Source organism: Chiloscyllium plagiosum, unplaced genomic scaffold, assembly GCF_037043375.1.
Source record: "Chiloscyllium plagiosum isolate Xiang-an unplaced genomic scaffold, Cpla_swu_hap1 HiC_scaffold_27, whole genome shotgun sequence".
NCBI lineage: Eukaryota > Metazoa > Chordata > Chondrichthyes > Orectolobiformes > Hemiscylliidae > Chiloscyllium > Chiloscyllium plagiosum.
Window position 1 is genome coordinate 71,146,150 of NW_028270165.1, and position 18,835 is coordinate 71,164,984.

At 44.8% G+C, this 18,835-nt stretch overlaps 1 long non-coding RNA gene across 1 annotated transcript; it reads left to right on the forward strand.

Annotated features, from left to right (window-relative positions):
- The first annotated feature begins 13,467 nt into the window (after nucleotides 1-13,467).
- On the forward strand, nucleotides 13,468-18,243 carry LOC122546784 (uncharacterized). Its single transcript, XR_015751514.1, has 3 exons — nucleotides 13,468-13,707; nucleotides 13,858-14,978; nucleotides 17,381-18,243. It is a non-coding gene; the product is annotated as an uncharacterized LOC122546784 (long non-coding RNA).
- The last annotated feature ends 592 nt before the right edge of the window (nucleotides 18,244-18,835 follow it).

The window sequence follows — 18,835 nt, forward strand, 5'->3', positions numbered from 1 at the left end:
CTCCTCATTTCAGTTATTGAAGATCACACAATAGATTGGCATTTTTGTAGTTTGAAACAAGAGACCAGAATGGCGTGCTGTCTCCCTGAAGCTGGGGTGTTCGATGTCTTAGGGCAGTTTGCAGGACATTCTGGACGGGGAGGGAAAATAGTTAGTAGTCATGGTACGCCTTGGTATGAACAGTATAGGAAAAATGAACTAGGATAAGATCCCAAAATCACAATGTACAGAACTAGGAAAAAAGTTGAAGTACAGTACCTCAAAGGTACTTATCTCAGGATTACTACAAGTGTAATGACCCGGTCAGAATCGAAAAGCAGGATGTATAGGATGAACACTGGTTGAAAAGAAGGTGTAAGCAGGAAGGTATCAGATTCGCTGGGCATTGGGAGCGTTTCTGGGGGATTTGGGACCTGCACAAACTAAACTGGTAACACTTGGGCAGAACCAGGACTGATGTCCTTGGGGGATTACTTGGGCGCTTAAACTTGGATGATTAGGGAATGGGTACCAGAGGAGTAGAGCAGCAGATGGACAAAATAAGGGAGATGGGGAAACCATGGCAAATGTGACTAAGATTAGGAACAGGCAAGGCAACGCTGCTGAAAAGAGCAGGGGAGGTGGTCTGAAATCCATATGTTTCAATGTGAGAAATATAAGCGGAAGGAATAGGGCCTGTCAAAGACAGAAGTTGGAAGTTATGTGTGGACTCTGTGGAGATCAGAGTGGTACTAAACGAACATTTCTCATCCGGCTTCAATCAGAACTGGGAGAATATTATCGAGTAGAAAACGGAGATAGGGGCTATTTGACTTGAAGGGATTGAGGTTAGTAAGGAGGAGTGTTATCAATTCTCAAAGGTCTGAAACTAAATAGGTGCCCTGGGCCTGAAGAGATTTCTCCGAGAATTCTCTGCGAAGCTAGGAGGGAGATGGCGGAACCTTTGGCCTTGATCTTTCAGTCCTCATTGTCTACAGGTTTAGTACCAGATGACTGGAGGATTGCAAATGTTGTGCACTTTCTCAAGAAGGGGAGTAGACATGTCACAGGTAATCATAGACCAGTGAGCTTTACGTCTGTTGTAGGAAAAGGTTTGGAAAGGATTAGAAGAGATAGGATTTATAATTATCTTACAAGCAACAATTTGTCTGTAAATAGTCAAAACGTATTCATCAAGGGTAAGTCGTGTCTCACACACCTCACAGAGATTTTTTAAGAAGGTGACTAAGAATGTGGATGAGGGTAGGGCAGTTGACATACTGTACATGGCCTTCAATAAAGCCTTTGATAAGTTTCCACATGATAGGCTATTGGAGAAAATGCGGTGGAATGGGAAGGAAGGTGATTTAGCAGTTTGGATTGGAAACTGGCTTTCTGTCAGAAGGCAACGAGTTAATGGAAAATGTTCAGCTTGGATTCCGGTGGCGTACTAGTGGTATTTCACAAGGATCTGTTTTGGACCATTTTATAAACGACTTGAACACAGGCACAGGTGGATGAGTTAGTAAGTTTGCAGATGATACTAAAGTTAGTGCAGTGGTGGGTAATGTGGAAGAATGTTGCAGGTTGCAAGGAAACTTGGATAAACTACAGAATTGCGCTGTAAGGTGGCAAATGGTGTTCAAAACAGAAAAAATGTGAGATGACTCACTTTGGGAAGAATAACAGGAAGGCAGAATTTTGGGTCAATGGAAAGATTTTTGGTAGTGTGGATGTGCAGAATGGTATTAAAAAGCAAGAGTATTTTGTGCCTGAAAAGGTGTTAAGGTAGATAGGTCCTCAGGATCTGATAGGATTTATCTCAGAATATTCAAAGAGGAAAATGAACAACATGCTGGTGCATTAACAGACATCCTTGTATGCTCTTTGGATACAGGTATGATCCCAGAGGACTGCAGAATAGACAATGTTGTCCCATTGTTTAAACATAGTAGCAGGGATAATTCAGGAAATCACAGGTCTGAGAGCCTCACATCAGTGGGAGGGAAAGTATTGGAAAACATTCTCAGGTTCAAGATCTTTGCGTATTCAGGAGCAACGGGACTTAATGGTGATAACTAACACGTCTTTGTGCAGGGGAGGTTGTGCCTCACTAAATTGTATGAATTTTTTGAGAAGGTAATGAAGATGACTAATGATGGAAATGCAGTAGATGTTGTCTACATGGACTAAAGTAAAGCTTTTCACAAGGTCCCTCATGGCAGGCTGGTGCAAAAGGTGAAGTCACATTGCATTCAGCTGAGTTGGCAAGGTGGATGCAGAACTGGCTTAGTCATAGGTAACAGAGGGTAGCGGCAGAATAATGCTTTTCGGAATGGAGACTTGTGACTAAAGGGGTTGCACATGGATCAGTGCTCTGACCTCTGCTGATCGCGGTCAACATAAATGACTTGGAAGAAAACGTGGCTGGTCTAACAAATAAGTTTAAGGTTAATACAAAGACAAGTGGAGTTGTGGATAGTGAAGAAGGCTATCATAGAACATAGAAGGGTATAAGTCATTTGGAGGCATGGACAGGAAAAGGGCAGATTGAGTTTTATTTGGACAGCTGTAAAGTGATGAATTTGAAAGATCAATACAAGTGGAAATTAAAAAGTAAATGGTAGAACCTGTAGGAGCCTTGACATGCTGAGGGATCTGGATGTGCAGGTCCACGCAAGGTGCAGTGGGGGTAGATAAGGTAGCTAAAAAGGCCTATGGCATGCTTGCCTTCATTGGAAGTGGTATTGAACATAAGGATAGAAAGATATCACCACACTACCAGAAAAATGAGGCCGCGGTGGAGAGGGTGAAGAAAAGGTTGACAATGATGTTGGAGGAGAAATTGAGGTCTGCAGATGCTGGTGATCAGAGCTGAAAATGAGTTGCTGGAACAGAGCCGCAGGTCAGGCAGCATCTAGGGAACAGGAGAATCGACGTTTCGGGCATAAGCCGTTCTTCAGGAATGAGGAAATTGTGTCCAGCAGGCTAAGATAAAAGGTAGGGAGGAGGGACTTAGGGGAGGGGCGTTGGAAATGGGATAGGTGGAAAGAGGTCAAGGTGAGGGTGATAGGTCAGAGTGGGGTGGGGGCGGAGAGGTCAGGAAGAAGATTGCAGGTTAGGAAAGCGGTGCTGAGTTCGAGGGATTTGACTGAGACTAGGTGGGGGAGGGGAAATGAGGAAACTGGTGAAATCCGAGTTCATCCCTTGTGGTTGGAGGGTTCCTAGGTGGAAGATGAGGCGCTCTTCCTCCAACTGTCGTATTGTTGTGGTCTGGCGATGGAGGAGTCCAAAGACCTGCATATCCTTGGTGGAGTGGGAGGGGGAGTTGAAGTGTTGGTTGGTCCGGGTGTCCCAGAGGTGTTCTCTGAAACGCTCCGCAAGTAGGCGGCCTGTCTCCCCAATATAGAGGAGGCCGCATCAGGTGCAGTGGATGCAATAGATGATGTGTGTGGAGGTTCAGGTGAATTTGTGACGGATATGGAAGTTTCCTTTGGAGCCTTGGAGGGAAGTGAGGGGGAAGGTGTAGACGCAAGTCTTTCACCTCCTGCGGTTGCAGGGGAAGGTGCCGGGAGTGGAGGTTGGGTTGGCGGGGGGTGTCGATCTGACGAGGGAGTCACGGAGGGAGTGGTCTTTACGGAATGCTGATAGGGGAGGGGAGGAAAATATATCCTTGCTGGTGGGGTCCGTTTGGAGGTGGCGGAAATGACGGCAGATGATACGCTGTACATGGAGATTGGTGGGGTGGTAGGTGAGGACCAGTGGGGTTCTGTCCTGGTGGTGGTTGGAGGGGCGGGGCTCATAGGCGGAGGAGCGGGAAGTGGAAGAGATGGGGTGGAGGGCAACGTCGACCACGTCGGGGGAGGCGGAATTGCGGTCCTTGAAGAAGGAGGCCATCTGGGTTGTACGTTTTTGGAACTGATCCTCCTGGGAGCAGATGCGGCGGAGACGAAGGAATTGGGAGAATGGGATGGCGTTTTTACAGGGGGCAAGGTGGGAGGTGGTGTAGTCCAGGTAGCTGTGGGAGTCGGTCGGTTTGTAATGGATGTCTGTGTTGATTCCGTCGCCCAAGATAGAAATAGAAAGGTCGAAGAAGGGGAGGGAGGAACCTGAGACTGTCCAGGTGAATTTGATGTCGGGGTGGAAGGTGTTGGTGAAGTGGATGAACTGTTCAACCTCCTCGTGGGAGCACGAGGCGGCGACGATACAGTCATCGATGTAGCGTAGGAAAAGGTGGGTGGTAGGGCCAGTGTAGTTGCGGAAGATGGACTGTTCCACTTATCCTACGAAGAGGCAGGCATAGCTGGGGCCCATGCGGGTGCCCATGGCTACTCCTTTCGTTTGGAGGAAGTGGGAGGATTGGAAAGAGAAGTTGTTCAGGGTGAGGTCCAGTTCAGTCAGTCGAAGGAGGGTGTCAGTGGAAGGGCACTGGTTGGTACGGCGGGAAAGGAAGAAGCGAAGGGCTTTGAGTCATTCGTGATTGGGGATGGAGGTGTACAGGGACTGGATGTCAATGGTGAAGATAAGGAATTGAGGACTGGGGAAGCGAAAATCATGGTGGAGGTGGAGGGCATGGGTGGTGTCCCGAACGGAGGTGGGGAGTTCTTGGACTAAGGGGGACAGGACCGCGTCGAGGTATGCAGAGATGAGTTCAGTGGGGCAGGAGCAGGCTGATCCAATGGGTCGGCCGGGGCAGTCAGGTTTGTGGATTTTGGGCAGGAGGTAGAAGCGGGCGGTGCGGGGTTGTGAGACTATGAGGTTGGAGGCGGTGGATGGGAAATCCCCTGAGGTGATGAGGTTATGGATGGTCTGGGAGATGATGGTTTGGTGGTTGTGGTCATGGTCAAGGGGGCAGTAGGAGGAGGTACCTGCGAGCTGGCGTTTGGCCTCAGCGGTGTAAAGGTCAGTGCGCCAAACTACTACCGCGCCTCCCTTGTCTGCTGGTTTGATAGTGAGGTTGGGGTTGCAACGGAGGGAGTGGAGGGCTGCGCGTTCCGAGGGTGAGAGGTTGGAGTGGGTAAGAGGGATGGGTGAGTTCAGGTGGCGGTTAATATCGCGGCGGCAGTTGGCTATGAAGAGGTCGAGGGCAGGTCGGAGGCCAGCACGGGGTGTCCAGGTGGATGGGGTGTGTTGGAGGCGTGAGAAGGGGTCGTCAGAGGGTGGCGAGAGTCTTGGTTGAAGAAGTAGGCATGGAGGCGAAGTCGGCGGAAGAATTGTTCGATGTCACGCCGCGTGTTGAACTCATTAATCCGAAGGCGTAGGGGAATGAAGGTGAGGCCTCTGCTGAGGCCTGATCTTTCATCCTCAGAGAGGGGGAGGTCTGGAGGTGAAAACACGGCAGGGCTGGGAGCTAGGACCTGGTGTGGGGCTGGAGCTAGGTGTGGGGGCGGGGTTAGGCCTGTGGGCGGGGACAGAGATCGGCGTGGGGGCGGGGTTCGGCATGCCGTCGGAGATCGGCGAAGGGGCGGGGTTAGGCGCGGTGACGGCGATCGTCGTGGGGGCGGGGTTAGGCGTGGTGACGGAACTCGGCGGGGGGGGGGGTTAGGCGTGGTGACGGAAATCGGCGTGGGGGCGGAGACACATGCAGCGTTTTGTTCGTGTAGGTTAGGAACGTCACTGTTGCCTGGTAAGGGGAATGTTGCCTGGTAAGGGGAAATTTTATCTACAAAACATATTGTGGCATAGGACAAGCTCTGGACAGAGCTTTGTCCTGAGAGGGATACAAGTTGGAATAAGGTGATATACTGCACTACTAAACCAAGAGTACAGAGTACTGGAAAGCGTTTACCACAGGATAAAAATGTGTGTATTGTCTGTGTATGTCTGTGTATTGCAGTAACAAATCTTTCAACTGAATTCTATGCTCGTGAGACAGATAGCTTACTCACTAACCCCACGCCTGAAGGACTTCTTCATGTTTAAATCTATGTTTTAACCAGAGGTTGGAAAGGAGGTGAAAGGCCTCAGGTGTTTCCACTGTGGTAAGGTGGGACACCTGAAGACACAGTGCTGCTCATTAAAGAAAGGCGCTGTGGGAAAGATGTGGTAAAATAAGATAAGCCAGTGGCATTAGTGAAGGAAGTAAAGGAGACTCCAAGAAGAGCCGAGGAGCTACAGGAGAGTGTACAGTCTGGATGGGGCTGGGTATAGAGGTAGTACCTGATCTTTCCAAAGAATATGCCTCTGTGTTGAGGTTTATGCAGAAAACACAGGGGAAGAAGGACAAGAAGTTAGAATTTCAGCAATTATAGGATCTGAACAGTCGCTGATAGTAAGGAATGAGCGAATATGTCCTATTTCTGCTCTGTTCCACGACAGTGTGTTAATTTGTGGGATAGAGGGGCAGAAACTTAGCGTTACCTTGTGTAAAGTCAGGTTAAAGTGCCACCTTACGTCTGGGGAAGTTGCAGTGGGATTGATTGACAGAGTGTCAGTTCCAGGAATTCAGTTTGTTCTTGGGAATGATTTGGCAGGATCCCAAGGGGGGAGGGACACACCTTGTTGTGGAGAAGCCCACAGAAGACCAAGAAACTGAGGAGTTAAAACAGAAATATCCTGGTATTTTCTCAGACTGCGTGGTAACCAAATCCTGCTATCATACGTCACAGCACGAAGTGAAAACTAAAGCGAATGATGAAGGAACAAAGAACAAAGTACAAAGAAAATTTACAGCCCAGGAACAGGCCCCTTGGCTCTCCAAGCCTGAGCCGATCCAAATGTACTGTCTAAACCTGTCGGTCAATTCCTAAACATTTGTATCCCTCTGCTCCCCACCTACTCATACATATGTCCAGACGCATCTTAAATGAATCTACCGTGCCTGCCTCTACCACCTCTGCTGGCAACGCGTTCACCTCTCACTTTGAAAGCATGACCTCTCGTTATTGCAGAGGGGAATGGGCTAAAGTGCATCAGATTGTGTTGTCGGTAGTATACAGACAGGAGGTGTTATGGGTAACACATGAACTACCCGTAGGATGTCACCTGGGTACGAACGATACAGGCTAAGTACAAAAACATTGTTATTGGACTGGAACGCACAAGGATGTGGTTAAATTTTGACGTACGTGTCATCCATGCCAAATGGTATTTAAACCACAGGCAGTAATAAAACCAGAAACTTAGTTGCCAATTTCCCCACTTGAAGAACCATTCACACGTGTTATAATTGATTGTCTAGGTCCCCTCTCGTGTACTAAAACTGTGGACCAGTACATGTTAACTATACTATATGTGTCTACCAGATCACTGGCGGCAATTGCATTATGGAGTATGAAGGCAAAAAGGGTAGTAAAAGAGTTATTAGCTTTCTTCACACGGTATGGTATACCCAAAGAGATTCAGTCGTACCAAGGGTCAAGGTTTACTGCTAGGCTGATTAAGGAGGTTATGGATAGCTTAGGTGTACAACACTTTAAATCCAGTGCGTATCATCCTGAATCCTAATGAGCTTTAGAAAGTTGGCATCAGACCTTGGAGACCATGTTGAGAGGATTACCCGAATGATTGGGATAAATGCATCCCATTGCTATTGTTTCCCATTAGTGGTGCCCCAAACGAATCGACTCAGTTTACTCCCTTTGAGTGAATATTCGGTCATGAAGTCAGAAGCCCTTAAATAAAAATTGGCCGGACCAAAGTCGGAGATCTCACATTTAGATTACTTATCAGAGGGGACAGAGAGATTAATCTGAGTTTAGATGAGTAACGCAAACAGCACCTGTAAAGGGCACAGTTTAGAAAGAAGCAGGTGGCAAATAAAAGCTCTGAGACTCGAAAGATTTCCTGAGGGGAAAACGTATTAATAATGTAACCAGTCATAGGAGGTCCCTTCAAAGCCAAGTTTAGTGGTCCCTATCAAATTGAGAAAAAGTTGACTCAGGCGAACTATTTAGTAAAGATGCCAGATAGAAAGAGAGACGTATTGGGTATGTCATGTGAACATGTTTAAACCCTATTACCCTGGAGAGAAAGAATTTGAGAAACAGGTGTTTGTTACTACCCCCAGAGAGAGGAATCAAATCCAGATGATATGGGTTTTGATATGGGCCTCAAAATAGATTAAAACATGAAGAAGTCCTTCAGGCGTGGGGTTAGTTAGTAAGCTATCTGTCTCACGAGCATAGAATTCAGTTGAAAGATTTGTTACTGCAATACACGGACATATGTAAGAATCAGATGGGGAGGACTAATGCTATTGTACATGAAGTAGATAGAGGAAAAACTACTCCAATAAAACAACACCTCTATCGGCTTAATCCTTTCAAAGCCAGACAGGTTCAGAAAGGGGTAAAGGCCTTACTTGATGAAGCCATCATCGAACCAAGCCAGAGCGAACGGGGTTCACTGAATTTCTTCGTTCCCAATCCGGATGGGACTTAACAGCTCTGCGTGGATTATCAGAAGGTCAACGCCATTATAAATTCGGACTCATATCAAATTCCTAGATTGGAGGACTATATCGAGAAAGTCGGACAAGCCAGTTACATCACCAAGTTGGACGTAATGCGTGATTACTGGAAGATACCTTTGTCAGAGTTGGCGAAAGGAAGTTCTGCATTTTTAAACACAACTGGGCTATATTAGTTTAAAGTAACGCCCTTTGGAATGAAGAACGGGCCCGCCATATTCCAAAAACTCATGAAGATTGTTTAGATTACTTTACAGTGTGGAAACAGGCCCTTCGGCCCAACAAGTCCTCACCACCCCGCCGAAGCGCAAACCACCCATACCCGTACATTTACCCCTTACCTAACACTACGGGCAATTTAGCATGGCCAATTCACCTGACCTGCACATCTTTGGACTGTGGGAGGAAACCGGAGCACCCGGAGGAAACCCACGCAGACACGGGGAGAATGTGCAAACTCCACACAGTCAGTCGCCTGAGGCGGGAATTGAACCCTGGTCTCTGGCGCTGTGAGGCACCAGTGCTAACCACTGCGCCACCGTGCCGCCCATTTTCCTGTGTAAATACTGACGAAAAATATTCATTTTCGGTCTCTCCTGTCTCTTTGGACTCCACACACAACTTACTACTACTGCCCTTGATTGGCCCTAACGTTAGTCTCGTCAGTCTTTTATTTCTGACATACTTATCGAAAGCTTTATGGCCTTCCGTGATCAAAGATGGTTCATGTCCCCTCCTGGCTCTTCTTAGCTCTCTGTTTAGGTCTTTCCTGGCTAACATGTATTTCTAAAGTGCTCGGGCTGAACCTTCAAGTCTCATCTTTCCATAAGCCTTCTTCTTCCTCTTGAAAAGAAATTCAACTTCCTTAGTAAACCACGGTTCAGTCTCTTGACCATTTCCCCTCTGCCTGACAGTTACATAATTAGAGCTGAAAAGTGTGCTGCTGGAAAAGTGCAGCAGGTCAGGCAGCATCCAAGGAGCAGGAGAATCGACGTTTCGGGCATAAGCCCTTCTTCAGGAATCCTGAAGCCATTCCTGAAGAAGGCCTTATGCCCGAAACGTTGATTCTCCTGCTCCTTGGATGCTGCTTGACCTGCTCGCTTTTCCAGCAACACATTTTTCAGCTCTGGCCTCCAGAAACTGCAGTCCTCACTTTCTCCTAGTTAGATAATTACCAAGGACAAGCAATAGTTATTCCTTGAGCGTGCTCCACATTTCAGTTGTGCGCACCCCCTGCAGTTTCTTTCCTCGTCCTATGCATCCTAAACCTTGCTTTATCGCCTCATAATTGCCTTCCTTCGGCAAAGACTCTTGCCCTACAGTAAATTATTATCGCTTTACATCACTAAAATAAACGTAACTGAATTATGGTCACTATCTCAAAAGTGCTTATCAACCTTCAAAACTAATATCTGGCCTGGTTCCGTACCCTGTGACAAACCCAGTGTGGCTTTGCCTCTTGTTGGCCTATATACATACTGTCGAGAGTATAATGCTGGAAAACCACAGCAGGTCTGGCAGCATCCAAGGATCGGGAGAATAAACCTCTGGGCATAAACCCTTCTTCAGCCCATTGCTTATTAAGGGTTTATGCCCGAAACATCGATTCTCCTGCTTCAGGAATGCTGCCTGACCTGGTGTGCTTTTCCAGCACCACACTCTCGACTCTGATCGCCAGTATCTGACGTCCTCATCAAACGTCCTTTGTCCACAACTTCCCTCTTTTACCACCTTCTCTCATCTTACTGAAGCATCTAAATGCCAGAAACTACAACAATCGTTCGTGCCACTGCTCTGTCCATGTCTCCGAAATGCCTGCAAAATCTAAGTCCCAGGTGCCAACCCATGCTGCAATGTCACAAACGTTATTCCTGATGCTCCTCATGATCAAGTAAACACACGACAAATCACCGTCCCACTTGCTGGTACATTCCTGTGACTTGACACCTTACACATGACCTCACTACACTAAGCCTCCTGAACACGGGAGCCAATATTCAGGTTCCTATCCCCCTGCTGAATTAGCTTAAATGTTCTGAAGAGCATCAGCAAATCCAGCACCAACTCATATACTGGTACCCCTCTGGTTCAGGTGCAGTCCATCTTGTTTTTACATGTGGCCCTATTATCCAGATCGATGAATCCCTCCCTCCTGCACCATCCCTCTCGCCGCATGTTCAACTGCTTTCTATCCCTGTTCCTCACCATGCTAGGCTGTGGTACGCATAACAAGCCAGAGATAACAACTGTGTTTATTATAGCTCTAAGTTTTCCAGCCGAGCACCTTGAATTTCTGCCTTACATCCACATCATTTTTCCTGCCGATGTTGTTGGTCGTCCTGTAGATCACGATTTGGGGATGCTAGCCCCTCCTGAAAGATACCGAAAACATGATCTGAACATCCCTGGTGCTAGCAGTTGGGAGGTAACACACCAACCATAAGATTGTCACAATCACACAAAATCTACTTTCTGTCCCACTAACTATGGAGACCCTAATGACTAATGTTCTCTTCCTCTTCCTCGTCCTCTTCCCCTTTCCCTTCTGAACTACCGGGACAGACTCTGTCCCAGAGACCTGTCCCCATGACTTACCATTGGTAAGTTATCCCCCCCAATAGTATCCAAAACGGTCTACTTGTCATTGAAGTAAACGGAAAAAGGATATCTCTGCACTGTCTACATGTTCCCTCTCCGTCCCTGAACTGTCACCAATCTACCATTTTCCTGAACATCCCTGTAACTAATCTCAATTGCCCCCACAGCCTCCTGAAAGTTCCGAAGACCATCAGTTCCTGCTCAAATTCCCTAATGCCGTTTCCAAGCAGCTGGAGTTGGGTGCCTTCCCGCAGACGAAGTCAGTGGGGACACTGGTGGTGATCATTACCTCTCACATTCTTGAGAAGGATCATTCGAATGCCCAACCATCCAGTCCCAAACAAACTATATATAGAAGAACTAGTTACCTTTCCAAATCGGCGCTCAGAACATTTTGGTTTTGGTGAGAGCAGGTGAATGGGTGGGAGACACGACTGAAGTAAAGCAACCACCTAAATATGTTGCCTCATTTGCTCAGCTGTCCTGTATTCGCTCCCGCTCAGCTTGCGCTCTGCCGAATCACGAGGTAAGTTTTGAAAGGGTTAACTTGCTTTCCCACCAGTCCCCTGGTCCTCGCTCCCGCTCTCCCCGCTGCAGTTGCAAAAAATGTAGACCACTGATCCCACATGGTGAGCTTTTGAACAATTAATTTCTCTTCCCGGCAGCCCCCTGTTTCTCACTATTGTTGCTCCCGCTACTGCTGCAAAGAATTTGATCCAGACAGCAGGAATATTACAGTAGATCCAGAGGACGTAGCGCTGTTATAATTCAAACCGAAGGCAGTTACTTGATCCAAAGAACAGGAATAATTCGGTGGATTCAGGACTAACTTATTTCCAGCTCTGTATTAAAATGTTGACTCGTGTGACTTACATTGGTACCGCCTGTTTGACGCAGTCAGTGTCTAGGACTCACTGAAATGCTACAACTTAATGACTCGGGTTTAATGTAATGAAGAGTCTCCGAATTTCACAGAAGCTTTCGGCCATTTAAAGTCACATGATCAAAAGCTTGGCCAAAGTAATCAGTTGCAAGGCGTGTTATCACGGAGGAAAAAGGAGTAAAAGGTTTTCAAACATTCCGGGGGTAAATTTCTGATTTTAGGATTCAGGCAGCGCAAGGTACAGTCACCAATGGTAGGGTTTCCAAAATCGGCGATGAAAAGTATTTGGAGAAGGTGTTCTCTGTCCATGGGACCATAGCTCAAACTACCGTGGATACTGGAGATTTGAAATAATGGCATTCAAATGTTGGCGAAACTCATCAGGTCTGGCAGCATCTGTACAGTACGTCCCAAATGTGAGTCTTCAAACCAGAGCAATAACATTTTCTATCTGTGTAAATACTGACAGTGCCGCTGAGTTTCTCCAAATGTCCTGTTTTAATAAAGGGCATCAAAGCTACTTTTTTATTGTTATGTTACAAACTGAGCGACAGCTGAATCCAATCTGTGGAAGCACAGGGATTCACGTTAACATACTTCAAATCATTTGGACCTCAGTGCTACATCCAGACAAAGTTTTAGCAGTGGTTCAAGGGAAAAAGAAAAAAAAATCAGTAAAATTAAAAGTTGGACAGACGTGGACATTCTGAGGAAAGCTCACATCGTTAGTTTCTAAAAAAGACTCAGATGAGTATCCTTCAGAACGGACACCTCCCACCACCAGCACTAACCCCTATTTCAGACTAATTACTGGAAAGATTGGATGGTCCGTGGAGGACGCTCGATCTGTATTCTCTACAGTTTCAAAGAATGGGTAATAATCTAATTCAAATTTCGAATACCTTTCTAGGGATAAATTATATCAACAGTCAGAAAGGAATTGGAGAAACTGTTTGTTCGCGACTTTTGTGAAGATTTGTACCTCAGGTTAAGGTTCCGATCATGAGTTTGCTCAGATGCTTCGTCACCATGCTGTTACCCAGCACAAGAACAAACCTACCAGCTCAGTCAGCAAAGTTACAACCTGAACTGTTTGTCCAAAAGTCTGGGAAAGTTTGCAATTAAATATATTCACCACAACATTCTCACAGGAATATATCAATTTGTAATCCGGTTCTCAGTTTAAGACTGAGCGAAACTGCAGAAGTTGAGGTACAGTTCTCGAGATCAAATGTTTGACTGAGGTCCTGCTGACGTGCTCAGCATTAAACACCACCAGCACTGTTGATTTACAATGAAGACGGGGATGGGCAGGAAACAAAAGAAAATAGTGCTGAAGATGCGGGAGTGGAGAATTTTGCTTGAGTTCTTCCAGTATCGCAGCTTCACATTCTTTGCTGAACACATATGACCCAATAGAAACACGGGCCGCATACCATGCTCATTTCCGCGGGGCCAAGGAGGGATGAAGCGATCACTGACAGAAAATATCTCCACCTTTAACCCCACCCCCGACCCCTGTGCATTGTAAAATGTGGGAGGGGATTACAAATTCAGCTCACAGAGCTGGTGAAGTCACATAAAACGGGAAGTTCCCTCTGAAAGCCTACCACTTAATCAGACAACGAAAGTACAGAGAACTTGAATCCATTCGGCCCATCAATCACCTCACTGACTCTGCCTGCAAATCAACTCCATTCCTATCTCATAATAAGGTGCAGGTCACGATCGGATCTGCCAGAATAATCTGTCATTCCCCATCATCAAAAACCATCAGCTCCCGGCTCGGGAACGATGGGTGCCCTCCTTGGTTTGATCCTGTGTCTCTGTTTACCCTGTGAGTACCAATCACAGAAAGCAACATGATGTGATTGAAAAACTACACTCTTGCTCAAGTTCATTTGAATTACAGGCAGGGTCTGGGGTTTGAACCGCGTTGTGTGCGTCAGATCTATTGCCCACTTACCTCTCTTTGTTTAATTTGCAGGTTTGTTCAGTCAGTCAGTGACACAGAGTCCTTTAAGTGTTTCCAAGAACGAGTGTGAGTCCCTCACCATCACCTGTGTTTTTGATGAATATCATTGGAATTACTATATTTATTTTGAGAGTGGGCAATTCTTCAAACAAACGCAGGCAGCGACAGAATGGGAGGGGATCTCCGGCGGCGGGAGATTTGTTCTGTCCACGGATAAAGCTCAAAAGACATTTTCGTTGGAAATTCGGGATGTCAGAGTTGAAGACACCGCCACCTATTACTGTAAAGCTCGATACAAGTACCATGCACAATGTGATGGCCTCCGCTTCCCGTCGCTCAAAAACTCTCACAGGAGATTATTCCAGAAATAAATTGAAAACCCAGCCAATCTGCCCAGAAATTCGCACAGCTCTGCCTTTTAATTTCTGCCCCGTAGTCCAATTTACATTTCTACTGGATTATTGTCAATAACAAGATGAGTTTCACAGATGCCAAGTGTGTTTGGATGTGTGTCTTTTGTCGGGATTTCTGTGGCTGAATGGAAGTTAGGAATGATTGATCACAATTACAGGATATTGACACGAGTCGCAATCCTATTCTAACAGCTGGAGTCAGGAATTACAGTCCACCTGTCAAGTTCCAAATCTCAACTGGTCCTGGGAAGTTTTAAATTGATATGTAACATTGTGTCAAACTGGCAACAGACACAATGAAAGGAGCCTAACCAAATACCTCTGTGCAATTTTAATACAATTTCTCCAGCGCCAATTGTCAATTGTCGGCTTGAATTTCCCTTCACTGTAATATAAGTTGATATTTTTACTCACTCGAGCAAGCACTAATTTCTTTGTTAGGTTCTTCTCTGCTTATATGAAGAGAACACTTGATTCCCACGTTCATGTGCCATTTGACAAAAGACCAGGAAATTAACTTGAGCCAAAGGAAACTTGGACACAAGGAATATTGCCAATTTATCTAAATGCTCTGAATAATTAGAGTGCTCAATAGCGCGCTGATGATTTCTGGGCTCTTTGAGGTACCGTTGGTTCTTGTGCAGGGGAGACTAAGAGGAGTATTGCTGTGGTATTATGACTATGTCGATGGATCCGGGACGGTGGTAACTGTCACACCTGGTAAGTTACTCTGCACTCCGACTCGTTATAGACTATCTTCACTAATGTTCGGTTTAATATTTTGAACTTCAGTTGCAAAGAAACTCAAAACAAACCTTTTGGAAGTAAACTTGTAACATTTTCCAAATTTTGGGGAGAAGAACGAACTCGAGTCCTGATTTTCCCAAAAGAATCGAGGTTGTGGTATTGAAAAATTACATCGATGTTGAGGGCATGAGCCTTTCATTGTCGATATCCCTGCTCTTCTGATGCTTCCTGACTTGCTGTGCTTTTCCAGCACCGCACTCTCGATTCTGATCTCCAGCATCTGCAGTCCTCACTTTCTCCTCCTTTACCAAAAGAATGTATGTATCAAAATCGGTCCTGGGTCGGTGGTTTCACTGATCTGGAGTATTTTTCGCATGTCAATGTTGGGGTCGCACCAGTATGGTAGAAAGTGTGGAAACTGAGAACACGAACAACACGAGGTAACTCCAGGAATTACCTGAGGCTGGTGATAGGAATTATTGTCTTTTTTATTTCTTTCCATTGCATTCATATGTGTCTGTATACAATGAAACATTTCCCCAGTTTTCCAACCTCAGACTTAAATCTGAAATTGTAAACAATTTTCGTCAATGTAGCCCTTTTGAGATTGAAGTTTGCTATATTTTAGCTGCATAAGGGTACAGATTCAAAATTGGCGTTTGCTCATTTAAAACCAGCAAGAAATGATTCCTCAAAAGGAAAACACTTAGGTGACAATTTCCACGACATCGTCGAAGGTTTAACCCTGACAAGAATATTTGGTGAGTTTTATATTGTGAAGGGCTGGTCTGATGGATTAATGTTTCCTCTCCAATTGGTTGTTTTGTCGCAAGTGCAGCTCTGATTCATCATACCGTCTCCGTCAGTTACATTGCATCGCGGTTAAAATAAAGAAAAGTCATCTAATTTGAACATATAGAATTGTTACAGGATAGACATCCAGTGCAATATACTCTGGGCTGAAAAGTCTACACAATCGTCACAGTTTGAGATTAAGGTCTCAGTTACTAGCACTGCCACAAGGAGAAATAATTCAATCAAGACATTTCCTTTAATATGCAGCATTCGGTTCCTCATAAAGCTTTGGAGGCCCAAAATTGAATGTTTTCGCCAGGTCTCTTTTCTCTGAGAAGCAGAGAAGGAGAAGGTAACTTCTTACAAATCATATATACCATGACGCAGTTAATGGGGTGGATGAGATACAACTCAGAGCAATGGTCCATTAATATATTATGCTTACCAACAGAATAAACTAAATCATGAATGTGAAGATGAAGTGCAAGCGAAATGCGGAATATTCCTCCAAACAGAGTATTTAGGGCACATTCTACTGAGTCATTGTTGGAATGTTTAGAAAACCGAGGGAGAAGGACAGAATAAATCTACTCAGCATCCCAAATCAGTAATGATAGTTAGATTTCATGCGGGGGTGAACGTTGGAGTATATGCAGAACCATAAATCAGTTGGGCAGAACTCCCTATTCCTTGTTTTCAGATCCACTCGGAATGCTCAGAAGACAATAAATCAATGCCAGTTCAAATTCATGGAGAGAGCTGGGTTCCCAATGAGTAAGAGTAAAACCACACCAGTGCAGACTGATCCCAAACGAGTATGGAGGGAAATCTGGGAGACCTATCAACAATTAGAAGAAACACAAAAGGAAAAAATATATAATGCAGAAATAAATGAAAACTAAATTGAAATATTTCATGTTAGAAGTAAACAACCACAAAACGGATATGATTTGAAAAATAAACAAAATTAAACAGTAGTTCCGACGTTAGGTAAAATCTCCTGGACAGAGGTGAACTGCTGAAAACGATAGACCAATCACTTTATTCATTTTGTATCTTACTGTGTATAATGACACAAAATTGTTGGGTGACATTCGGGCAGCTATTTTTGAAAATTGTCTCGACAGGTTATAAGAAGTTTACTCGAGTTGCATTTCACCACAGCAAATAGAATCAGAAATATAACGTTCATTACGGAATCATATAGGAGAGCATTCAACACACCTGTGTTTACTGCCCTTTTTCGCGTCCACTCAACTTGTTCCTACTGTGTTTGACTTTTCTCCATAGTCCGGACTTCTTGCCCATTTAAGCTGCTGCTTATTTCCCATTTGAAATTTACTGTTCAATGAGTTCCAATCACTCGTTTTGGCAGCTCATTCGACATTATAAGAAGACAACATATGAAAGAAAACGTCACCCGATCTCCTCAGCAATTTATATTTCGATAAAAGAGAATAGATTCAAATGGATTATCAACAAAGTTAACTGCCACAAAAATCAGGTCAAGTTCGGTGATTTAGAATTTCCTTGTAGAAACAGTAGTTGAATAATTACTCATGTTCAATGTCATTCTACAGATTCCAGTCTCCCGACGTCTCAGAGACCGCTTGTGCAAACTTCTCCTGCTGGCGACAACGTTACTCTAAGTTGTAAGTATTCAGGATTCTGTCAGTGCACAGTTTACTGGTACAGTCAGTCCCCAGGACAGGCTCCGAAATATCTCCTTCAGAGAGACACTACAGGAGAGGCGAAGAAAGAAAATGCTGCTGGGCTACGAATTTCTGAATCTTTTGATCCTCGGGCAAAAATCAGCCGGTTAATGATCTCTCGAATACAACTACGTGATTCTACTGTTTATTACTGTGCAAGAAGTCGGCGGTCAGCACACACACACTGATTCAGCGTACAGAGAGAGCTGTACAAAATCTTGAGCATAGGGGGATTACCGACACAGTGATGCACAGCTGGAAGAGAGCGTTACAAAAACCTGAACATATTAGGATTATAGACACACAGTGAGGCAGAGCACGGAGAGACATGTACAAAAACCCAGAACATGGTGCCGTTACCGACACACTGGGCAGAACACTGAAAGTGTTTTACCAGAACTTGAATAAGGTGAAGATTACAGAAATAGTGATACAGAGATAGCTGTACAAAATCATGCCTGCAGAGGTTTGTAGAGCTGGACTCGGAATCCAGTTTTGGGGGTGGGGTGTGAAGAATGGTTTGTAACCAAAATCTCCATGGCTAAACGGCATATATTGTCTACTAATGTCCTATTTATTGGGGAAACATCTAATTAATGGAAATAATTATGGCTTTCATGTTCACCCGTGTTTTACGTAACACACTGTTATTGGAAAATGAACCAGTAAAGAAGGAAGATTGCATTATGCACAAAAGCTGTATAATATGAACAGTTTCATTAATAACTTGAGTATTCTAATTGGACAATTATGGGATCAAGAAATGTGTTTTGGACTTTTAAGGTTTCTGAGTTTAATTGTTTTCCACCTTTATGGGGAGAGTGGAGATGCATAGGCGATTAACATTCCTCTGTTGTGTGATTTCATGAAGTTTTCACTTCCGAATTTTATTAAATAAAGAGAATCCGAATCAACATTTCCACATCAGTGAGAAATTTAATTTCCAATACCATGTTTCCAGAAGGATCCAGCTACGTTTCATTGCTGCACCAAGGAAGTTCTCACTAAAAACACAACTTCATTTAAATTCAACATCGAATGCCAGATATCAATAATCTTGACAGAATAATAATTTAGGTAATGTCCTTTTAGTCTTTCTATATTTTCGGTGTTTCCGGCCATGTGTGACTCGTCTTTATTAAATTAATTAGAATTTTCACAGTTTATTTCATTGTATTTCTGCAATAACTTTGTTCTGCTTGTGGTTTGTGCAACTGGTGGAGCTTGTGCCAAAGTATCTCAGATGTCAGTTGGTTTCAGTTTTTGCAGGTTCTGTTGTGGTTTTACTGTTACTCAGTGGGAACGACCTCTTCAATGTCTCAG